We start from the raw sequence: 10,496 nt of genomic DNA on the forward strand, positions 1-10,496 counted from the left end.
ATACCACTGAGCTAACAGCATATCATCAATAGCTCACAGAGGCAGAGGCTGCACTACGTTTATACAAGTCTGTACAAAAGATAATGTACTCGTAATGTAAACCTAATTAAACTCACACTTTGTGACCGATAAACGAAGCATATGTACAGTATATACTCCAATACTTCGACAATGTAAAAGTCCATTTTTTTATAATATAACAGTTACTGTAATATTGGGCAGGCCCCATTGGACATTTTCAAAAGAATTGAATTATATCATCGTGAAAATGGGGGTGCAGAGTGTATTAATTTACAGCACAATGAAGGCTTTAATAAAAGAGTCAATATCAGTAACACATTTTAGTTCACCTTTATACTCTCATGCACTGCCCTGTATAATACTACATCTAAGATACTTTTTGCTTTTGTTAGGCGCTTGGGAGCAGGACACTTTGACTTAAGGGTTGAGTTTTTTTCTTTCTTTGTTTTTTCTTTAATTATTTTTCCGACAACTGCTGGGGGTATTGTTTTCAGTCCTATGATCTGTCTGTCTGATTGTCCCAAAATTAACTCGGGAACGGATCTGCGGATTTGCACCAAACTTGGTAGGTTTGATCAACATATTTCAAGGTCCACATGATAAAATGTTTGTGTAAATCGAGCAAAACTAACGAAGTTGTGCCATGGTAAAGGATTGCGACAACAAGATTGAAATAATGGTTGTATGTATCTTTATATAATTTAGCTGAATATCTTTCTCGTCAGAAACGATCATCCCAACGATTATGAATAAACTCATTTAGAAATACTGTACATCATTACTTCAGGACGATATCGAACAGATTTGCAGCAGCCAATAAGCTGTAACTCTTGAGGAGAGGGCGGGGCATCTCTTCTCAGCTGGGAAGAAACACACTATAGATCAATATTTACCTGGCCGTGGTAACGGTTTGCGAGCAAGGTTTGCATCCGCTCTGTTGTTTAATTTCCCGTGCAACTGGCGTTGATATTAATCGCTTTATATGATAACGTCGTCACCCATTTGTTAAACGTTCTTACTGTTTAACGATGATGCATTTGCAATTCGGTCACAGCTGGAAACTTCACTCAGCGTTAATCAATGTGGAGGGGTTCTCTCAGCTGTCTTTATTACCCATTGCTGTTGGTCATAATAAGACGTTTATACAGTAAAAGTTTCCTGACCAAGCAAAACGTTTGTTATTCGTATAAAATATTTGTTACTGTCCAAATATATTGTTTGTTTGTTTTCCCATATGAAACGTTTGTTATTGTTCGTATTAATGTTGTATTGCCCTTACTGTATTTTTTTATTGTCGGTATACAACTTTTGGTTTTATAATATAAAACGTTTCCTTATTTTCATTGTGAAACGTTATGCCAGAATACGAAACGTTTTAAACATTAGCTATTAATATACGTCACTCTCAAAAGCATCATTTACAAATCATATAAATAACTAGTATTACCCGTTATAGAAGAAATTGCTGTCAGTCCACTGCTGAAGTATTACAAAAAATTATTCACAAAGCTTCTGTCCGAAATTTCCTATATTAAAAACGACTGCAGTATTTTGTGTAAATATTTGCCCCCGCGTCTTTGTATACGTCGTTTTTTTCCCTACCTGAATAAAAACGTTTCTCTTTACCTGTGAGTAAAATTGTTCAGCCTTGTCCTAATTAAGAGTTTTTATAGTGTAATATTTTTATTGTGCAAACAAAAGCCTTTTACGTCATAAACTCCAATTAATGTCGATTTTTTGTTTTGTTTTCTAATGTTAGGTGAAGAATCGAGTTATTGAACAGGCAAGGCGAATAGCTGTGTGAACTTGTGCTTGTTGTATGTATAGAGGTTTGATTACTGTCTATGTATAGACAGAAAACACAGTTTGTATCCTTTTTATTTTCATAAGGTATAGACGTTCTTTTAGGGTTCCAATTTTCAGTCATTCTTAGACTAGTGAGTCCCATAACCTTAGTTGGATACAAGAACGCCTCCAAGTAGCCTACGTTTTAGTCTCTGTACAGTTGCGGAAATGTGTTCCTACACCCCTTGCCTTGTCTCCAAACGGCCAACCTATATCATGACTTATAGCAAATCTATTCACCAGTCACGTCCGTCGTTACACTACCAATACCCGTTCATTCATAATAGTAAATAGTGATAATACAACTGTGACGCTGCCATTTGGAGACGGTTTACCACAGGGGGCATTGGAGCACATTTCCGCAACTGTACGACGGTAGTTACTTTCGCCAACTTCTTTTTGTCATATATTAAATAAACCAGTTAACCGAGTTCTCACAACTTTAGTTAACTGGAAAAAAAATTACTTATTAAAATTTTGAGAGTCAGTAGAGGGTTCGGATTCAGAAGTTCTGTAAGTTAACTTTGCTTTATTGCTAATGTAAGTTATGATCTCTGTGTAATCTTAATAATTTGTTTCTGCTCTCAGTCAACTAGTTAAGTCTTTACTTAGGAGGTATATTCAACTTCAGAATGTAGTCCAGGCGGTCAATTATGGGCCCATGATAATTGTTCTCGCAGCTTGAAATATAAACAAACTTGAAATATAAACAAACGTTAGAGTTACCAGCGATGTGTACTCATAGTGTGACTCAGAATATGAAGTACATTATTACGATGCCGACAATAGAGAGTTCTTCCCGCTCCTCCAAGGAGATTAATCCTGCTTGTGTTGGTTTTGAGGCTGGAGCTGCGTTGTGTTTGTTCATCTGGTAGAAAAACTCTCATTAATGGATACTCATTTTCTTTAGTTACTGTGCAGGAGTCCGTCAAGTGCAACACTACCGGATATACATTTTTTTATACATATATAAGTTACTGGTGTATCACACTTACCAACATTCCAAAAGTATTTACGTGCCAATCTCACTTTTATATGTACACAGGACGGGTATTTTTACCATCTTACTATTGCAACAGGGAGTATGGGGAGGCCAAGTCTGTTATGGGGGATAGTCGTAGTACACGCTTTGTTACTTATATTTTCTCTTTGCTTTTTGTCGTTTTTTGTTTTCTTGTGGTCCTTCTTCTTCTTTTCTCTTCCTCTTTTTATTCCTTCTTGTCCTCCCTCTCTTCTTTTCCATTTTCTTCTCGTCTGTCTCTTCTCCCTCCACCAATCCTCCCTATCCTTTCCTCTTCCTTCTCTTTCAGGTCACCTCGTCTCTATTTTTCCATCTTCTTCATCCGTGTCTTCTCTCTCCTCTGTGCCTAATGTTTTATCTCTCTCTCTCTCTCTCTCTCTCTCTCTCTCTCTCTCTCTCTCTCTCTCTCTCTCTCATTTTTACCGTCTTCCCCCTTCTCAATCGCATTATCCTGCTCTCCTCTTCCACTAATCATTTTTTCTATTTTTCTTCCTTTTCTCCTCCTCTTCTTGGCTGCCTCCTCCTTCCGTCTACCTTTCCTCTTCTCCCCTTCTCTTCCTCCATTTTCCCTTCATTCCTCTCCTCTCATTCCTTAATTTCGCCTCTTCTTCTCGGCCAATTATCAACATATTTCTATCCTTTCTGTTCTCCTCTCTCATTCCCATTTTATTATTCTCGTCTTCCTATACCCCTTCCTCCTCCCCCACTCCCCCTTTTTCACTCCCCCCTCCTTATTTCCCTTTCCTTTCTCCTCATTTACTTCTCGTATTCAATCCACTCTTCTCTTCCTCCTCCTCCTCCTCCTCCTCCTCTTCTTCCTCTTTCTCATATAACATTTCTGTGTCCTCTTCCTCTCACCCTGCCTACCTCATCCTCCCCTCTTCATCTTTCTCTCTCTCCTTACTCTCTCCTACTCCATCTCTTCTCCCTCTCCTCCTTCCTTTCTCCTTCCCCATCTCCTCCCTCCCCTACTTCTTCTCCCTTCCTTACACTCCTCTCCTCCCTCTCCCCCTCTTCTTCCTTCCTTCCTCTCCCCCTTCCCCTCGTCCCTATCCCCCTCTTCCTATTCCTCCTTCCTCTCTCCTCCCCTCCTCCCCTCTCTTCCTCCTCCTCTTCCATTTTCCACATATTGTTCTTCCCTTCCTTCCCTCCCCTCCCCTTTATCATGACTTTTCTTCTTCTCTCTCTCCTCCTCCCTTTCCCCTCTTCCCCTTCTTCCTCCTCGTCCATTTCTCATCATACATATATTTCGACCTCTTCCTCCTCCTTTCCCTCTCCCTTTCCCGTCCCTGATTCTTCCTATTCCTCTACTCCTTCCTTTTTTTACCTCTGTTTCTTCCCTTTTCCTCACTCCTTGCTCCTCATTCTTCCGCCCCTTCCATCTTCATTTCCCCTCCTTCTCCTTCAGTCATGTCCTCCTCCTACTCCTCCTCTCTTCCTCCCCTCGTTCCCTCCTCTTCTCTCGCCTTCGTCCTCCCTTACTTCTCTTTATCACCCCTTCCCGTCTCACCCTTCCTCTTTCCCCTTCTTCCCTTCTCATATCCTCTCTCTTCCTCTCATCTTCTCCCTCCTCCTCATCTCCCTTCGCCTCATTTTTTTCCGATCCTCCTCCTCCTCCTCTTCCCTCTTTTCCTCCTTCTCACTCTTTTCCTTCGTTTACCCTTCCTCCCTCTTCCGTTCTCCTTCTCCTCTTCATCCCCCTCCTCCTCACAGCCCTGTACACTCAGCAGACGATGTAAACAGAGAGGCGAAGGCATGTATGGCCTGACTCGGTTATAACCAGTGAATTACATTAATTTTTTAGGGATCTACCGGAAGCCTAACTAAAGGGGGTGATGATCGATTTCTTTCCTGTCTGTCTGTCTGTCTTTCTCTCTGTCTATTTTGGTCTTCCTGTCTGTCTGTGTGTCTATCATTGTTTATTTTTTTCCTATCAGTCTGTTTGTCTGTGTGTGTCTTCCTGTCTGTCTGTTTGTCTATCATTGTTGATTTTTTTCTGCCTGTCTGTCTGTCTATCTCTTTTGGTCTTCCTGTCTGTCTGTTTGCCTGTCATTGTTTATTTTTTCCTGCCAGTCTGTTTGCCTGTGTGCGTCTTCCTGTCTGTCTGTTTGTCTATCATTGATGATTTTTCCTGTCTGTCTGTCTCTGTTTTGGCCTTCCTGTTCGTCTCTGTCTGTCATTGTCGAATTTTTCCTGTCTTTGTTTGTTTGTTTATCAGTCTTTATGTGTATATCTGTCTGTTTGTCTGTCTGTCTGTCTGTCTGTTTGTTTGTCTGTTATTGTTGACCATATATTTTTTCGTTGTTTTATTTACGGAAAAACTCTCTCTCCCTTTCACACACACACACACACACACACACACACACACACACACACACATACTGTTACGGCCCAAGGGTAGATCGTTACATAAACACAAATTACTTAAGACTTTCAAATATATATCAGTTTATTCCCAAGTTCTCCCAACAAAGGTCACGTTAACAGGTCACAACCTAAACAAGGCAAGAAAAATATGAACATTTATTAACTTATTCCCCTCACCACATATATACTGTACATAGAATAAAATAAATAACAAGAATAATAATAATAATAATAATAATAATAATAATAATACGACAAGATGTTTGGTAGTGGCTGCGTAATGACTGAAGGTCCAACAAGATCACACAAAATCAATATCAAGCAAAATAATTCTCAATAGACAAATGCCAACTCCCAAGACACCAGAGAGAGAGTATATTACTTAACTTAATAGAGCTGTGTCTAGACTGACGAGAGTGTAGTGTACCAATAGGTCACCTCCGTCACCTCTCTACCGCCAAATACTGACGTACTATATCCTGATTGGCCAAAACAAAGTTTATTTAAATTACCTGAACTAGCCCTTTAACTATTGATACTACGATTAGATAATGGAGCTAGAACATGTAAAAAGTTTATTGTGTTTTCTGTATTAAGACCCGGTATGTTCTATTTCTGTGTTTATTAGAAAAGGTTTTCTATGTATATTTTCAAAAAGGATATCACAGTAACTATCTCAATTGAGCTATTGAGGTTAGAATCAGACGGCAAGCTTACCTGTGAAGCTTGGTTATCAATACGTCTGTTTCTTGTGAGGGTTGAGTGAAGACTCTGAGGGGAAGGTACAGAGCTTATCTGTGAAGCTTAGTTCGACGTACTTCTCTCATGAGAGATAAATAACTACTGCCGTAGGAGTGCCTCTGAAGAAAGCTTAGACAGCTTCTTTACAGACGCGCCCTCCAATGGAAAGTTACCGATCACGTGTTCAATGACTGGACCACATGATCACTGCATGACATCTCATTGCTCATGGAGAGTTAACGTGGGTGATGGATTTTATATATAAAATTAATGCCACCCACATTTATATAAAAACTAAGGGGCTCATACATATCTAGTGACATAGTTCCACTTTTCTAACCTACTGTATATACAAACCTAATACAATAAAATTATATATACTCAAACATAATATATTAGCTACACAAAGTTAATACTTAAATCATGAATCATTCAGTGTGGACGAGTAATGAGCGAAACTGTTCGAGCTAACCACACACCATCCGAACCAACATATTTCATACTAAGAACACAAACTATGGCGGACACTCGTTACACACACACACACACACATGCACACGCACAATCGAAACTTAAGTTGAATCATGACATGTGGATGATATCACTGTTCACTGCCATGCAGGACAGAGATTTCGTACACAAAAATACATCCTATTCATTGACGTATATCTTTGTTGTGAACCTCTGTCTCTGTGTTTTAGTAATTATCTCACCCTCAGTGTCAAAACCTACTGACTTACTCAGAAGGCAAGCAAGTGTGCTACAAGCTTTGTCAATAAATTTGTTATATAAAAACAAAATTAAGTTGGCTCCATTTGTAGTCTCTGGCTGTTCTCTCCCACCCCTTCACCTCCATCCCTTCCTTCTTCCGCCTCCTTTCCCGGCCCCCTGCACGATAGCTGGCTCAGTATAAGAATAAATAATCGACACCCTAGAAAAAGCCATCGACCTCCATGTCCTCAAGGATGCTATCCCCTCCTTCCCTCCACACTCTTCCCTCTTCTACCTCCCTCCTGTCCCCCACACTCTCCCCATCTTCCTCTCCTCTCCCCATCCTCCCTCCTCCTGTCCTCCTCTCCCCATCTCTCCTTCCTCCTGTCCTCCACTCTCCCTCCATCCCTCCCTCCTGTCCCTCCACTCTCCATCCTCTCCTCCTCCTGTCCCTCCCTCTCCCATCTCATCCCTCCCTCCTGTCCTCCCCTCTCCCTCTCCTCCTCCCTCCCTCCTCCACACTCTCCCCATCCCTCCCTCCCTGTCCCTCCCCTCTCCCCATCTCATCCTCCTCCTGTCCTCCCCTCTCCCCATCTCTCTCCTCCCCTCCCTGTCCTCCCTCTCCCCATCTCATCCCTCCCTCCCTGTCCCTCCCCTCTCCCCATCTCCTCCCTCCCTCCTTGTCCTCTCCCCTCTCCCATCTCATCCCTCCCTCTGCCTCCACACTCCCCCATCTTCTCCCTTCCTCCCTGTCCCTCCACACTCTCCCCATCTCCTCCCTCCCTCCTGTCCCTCCTCTCCCCCCATCCCCCTCCTCCCTGTCCTCCCCACCTCTCCCCATCTCATCCCTCCCTCCTGTCCTCCACACTCTCCCCCTCCTCCCTCTGTCCTCCACTCTCCCCATCTTCTCCCTCCTCCTGTCCTCCTCTCCCCATCTCATCCCTCCCCTCCTGTCCTCCACCTCTCCCTCCTCCTCTGTCCTCCTCTCCCATCTCCTCCTCCTCCTGTCCCTCCCCTCTCCCTCCTCCCCTCCCACCCTGTCCCTCCCCTCTCCCCATCTCCTCCCTCCCTCCTGTCCTCCCCTCCCCTCTTCTTCTCCTCCTCCCTGTCCCTCCACCTCTCCCCTCCTCCTGTCTCTCCCCTCTCCCCCTCCTCCTGTCCTCCCCTCTCCCCATCATCCCTCCCCTCCCTGTCCCCTCCCTCTCCCCATCTCCTCCCCTCCTCCCTGTCCTCCCCTCCCTCCCCTGTCCTCCTCCCTGTCCCACACTCTCCCCATCTCATCCCCTCCCCTCCCTGTCCCTCCCCTCTCCCCATCCCTCCCTCCTGTCCTCCTCTCTCCTCCTCCCTCCTCATCACTCTCTGTCCCTCCTCCTGTCCTCCTCTCCCATCTCATCCCTCCTCCTGTCCTCCTCTCCCCCATCCTCCTCCCTGTCCTCCACCTCTCCCATCTCTCCCTCCCTCCTGTCCTCCCTCTCCCCATCCCTCCCTCCCTCCTCCCTCTCCCCATCCCTCCCCTCCCCTGTCCTCCTCTCCCCATCCATCCCTCCCCTGTCCTCCCTCTCCCCATCTCCTCCCCTCCCTCCTGTCCTCCCCTCCCTCTCCCATCCCTCCCCTCCCTGTCCCTCCCTCTCCCCATCTCATCCTCTCCTGTCCTCCCCTCTCCCCCCTCCCTCCCTGTCCCTCCCCTCTCCCCATCTCCTCCTCCTCCCTGTCCCCTCTACACTCTCCTCCCTCCCACCTGTCCTCCCCTCCCTCTATCCTGTCCCTCCCCTCCCTTCCACACTCTCCCCATCTCCTCCCTCCCCACCCTGTCCCTCCCCTCTCCCCATCTCCTCCTCCCTCTGTCCCTCCCTCCCTCTGTCTTTCCTCCCCTCTCATCCCTCCTCCTGTCCTCCCTCCCCATCCTCCTCCTGTCCTCCCTCTCCCCATCTCATCCCTCCTCCCTGTCCCTCCACTCTCCCCATCTCCTCCCTCCTCCTGTCCCTCTGTCCTCCCTCCTCCTCCCTCCCTTCCTTCCTCCCTCCCTGTCCCCTCCTCTCCCCATCTCCCTCCCTCCCTGTCCCTCCCACTCTCCCATCTCATCCCTCCCCTCCCTGTCCTCCACACTCTCCCCTCCCTCCTCCCCTCCCTCCCTCCCACACCTCTCCCCTCATCTCTCCTCCCCTCCCCTCCCTGTCCTCTCCCCATCTCATCCCCCTCCCTCCTTGTTCCTCCTCTCCCATCATCCCCTCCTCCTGTCCTCCATCTCTGTCTCCTCCCCTCCCTCTGTCCTCCCCCTCCCCCATCTCCTCCCTCCTCCCTGTCCCTCCACACTCTCCCCATCTCATCCCTCCCCTGTCCCTCCCCATTTCCTCCCTCCTCCCTGTCCCCTCCACACTCTCTCTCTCCTCCCCTCCTGTCCTCCACACTCTCCCCATCCTCCTCCTGTCCTCCCCATCTCATCCCACTCCTCCTTGTCCCTCCTCTCCATCCTCCTCTGTCCCTCCTCCCCATCCTCATCCCTCCCTCTGTCCTCCACTCCCCATCTCCTCCCTCCCTCCTGTCCCTCCACCTCTCCCATCTCCTCCCTCCCTCCCTGTCCCTCCCACACTCTCCCATCTCCCATCCCCTCCCCTCCCTGTCCTCCACTCTCCCCATCTCCTCCCTCCCTGTCCTCCCACTCTCCCCTTCCTCCCTCTCTCCCCTGTCCCTCCCTCTCTCCCCATCTCATCCCTCCCCTCCCTGTCCTCCTCTCCCATCCCCTCCTCCTGCCCTCCCACACTCTCCCCATCTCATCCCTCCCTCCCTGTCCCCTCCACACCCTCCCCATCTCCTCCCTCCCCTCCTGTCCCTCCACACTCTCCCCATCTCATCCCTCCTCCTGTCCCTCCCACTCTCCCCATCTCATCCCTCCTCCTGTCCTCTCCTCTCCCCATCCTCATCCTCTCTCCTCCTCCTGTCCCTCCCTCTCCATCTCCTCCTCCTCCTGTCCCTCCACCTCTCCCCATCTCATCCCTCCTCCTGTCCTCCACACTCTCCCCATCTCCTCCCTCCCCTCCCTGTCCTCCCTCCTCCCCATCCTCCCCTCCTCCCTGTCCCTCCCTCTCCCCATCTCATCCTCCCTCCTTGTCCCTCCCTCTCCCCATCCTCCTCCCCCTGTCCCTCCCCTCTCCCCATTCCCTCCTCTGTCCCTCCCACCTCCCCCATCTCATCCCCTCCCTCCTTGTCCTCCCTCTCCCCCCATCTCCCCTCCCTCCCTGTCCCTCCACCTCTCTCCCATCTCATCCCCTCCCCTCCTTGTCCTCCACACTCTCCCCATCTCCTCCCCTCCCCTGTCCTCCCTCCATCTCATCCCCTCCCCTCCTTGTCCCTCCCACTCTCCCCATCTCCCTCCTCCTTGTCCTCACTCTCCCCATCTCCTCCCTCCTGTCCCTCCACTCTCCCCATTCTCCTCCTCCTCCCTCCTCCATCTCATCCTCCTCCTGTCCTCCACTCCCCCATCCCCCCTCCCTCCTGTCCCTCCACATCTCTCCATCCTCATCCCTCCTCCTTGTCCCTCCCCCTCCCCCATCTCCTCCCCTCCCTCCCTGTCCCTCCCACTCTCCCATCTCATCCCTCCCTCCCTGTCCCTCCCCTCTCCCCATCTCATCCCACCCTCCCTGTCCCTCCCCTCTCCCCATCTCCTCCCTCCCTGTCCCTCCCTCCCCCTCCCTCCCTTGTCCCTCCCCCTCCCCATCTCCTCCCCTCCCCTGTCCTCCCACATTCTCCCCATTCCTCCCTCCCTGTCCCTCCCACTCACCCCATCTATCTC

General features: G+C 48.3%; 1 protein-coding gene across 1 annotated transcript in view; it reads left to right on the plus strand.

Moving 5' to 3' along the window:
- The window catches only part of LOC121856528 (titin-like), a 38,248-nt gene that overhangs the window by 13,771 nt on the left and 13,981 nt on the right, over positions 1-10,496 (plus strand). The window lies entirely within an intron of this gene.

Source organism: Homarus americanus, unplaced genomic scaffold (genome assembly GCF_018991925.1).
Source record: "Homarus americanus isolate GMGI-L3 unplaced genomic scaffold, GMGI_Hamer_2.0 scaffold51859, whole genome shotgun sequence".
Lineage (NCBI taxonomy): Eukaryota > Metazoa > Arthropoda > Malacostraca > Decapoda > Nephropidae > Homarus > Homarus americanus.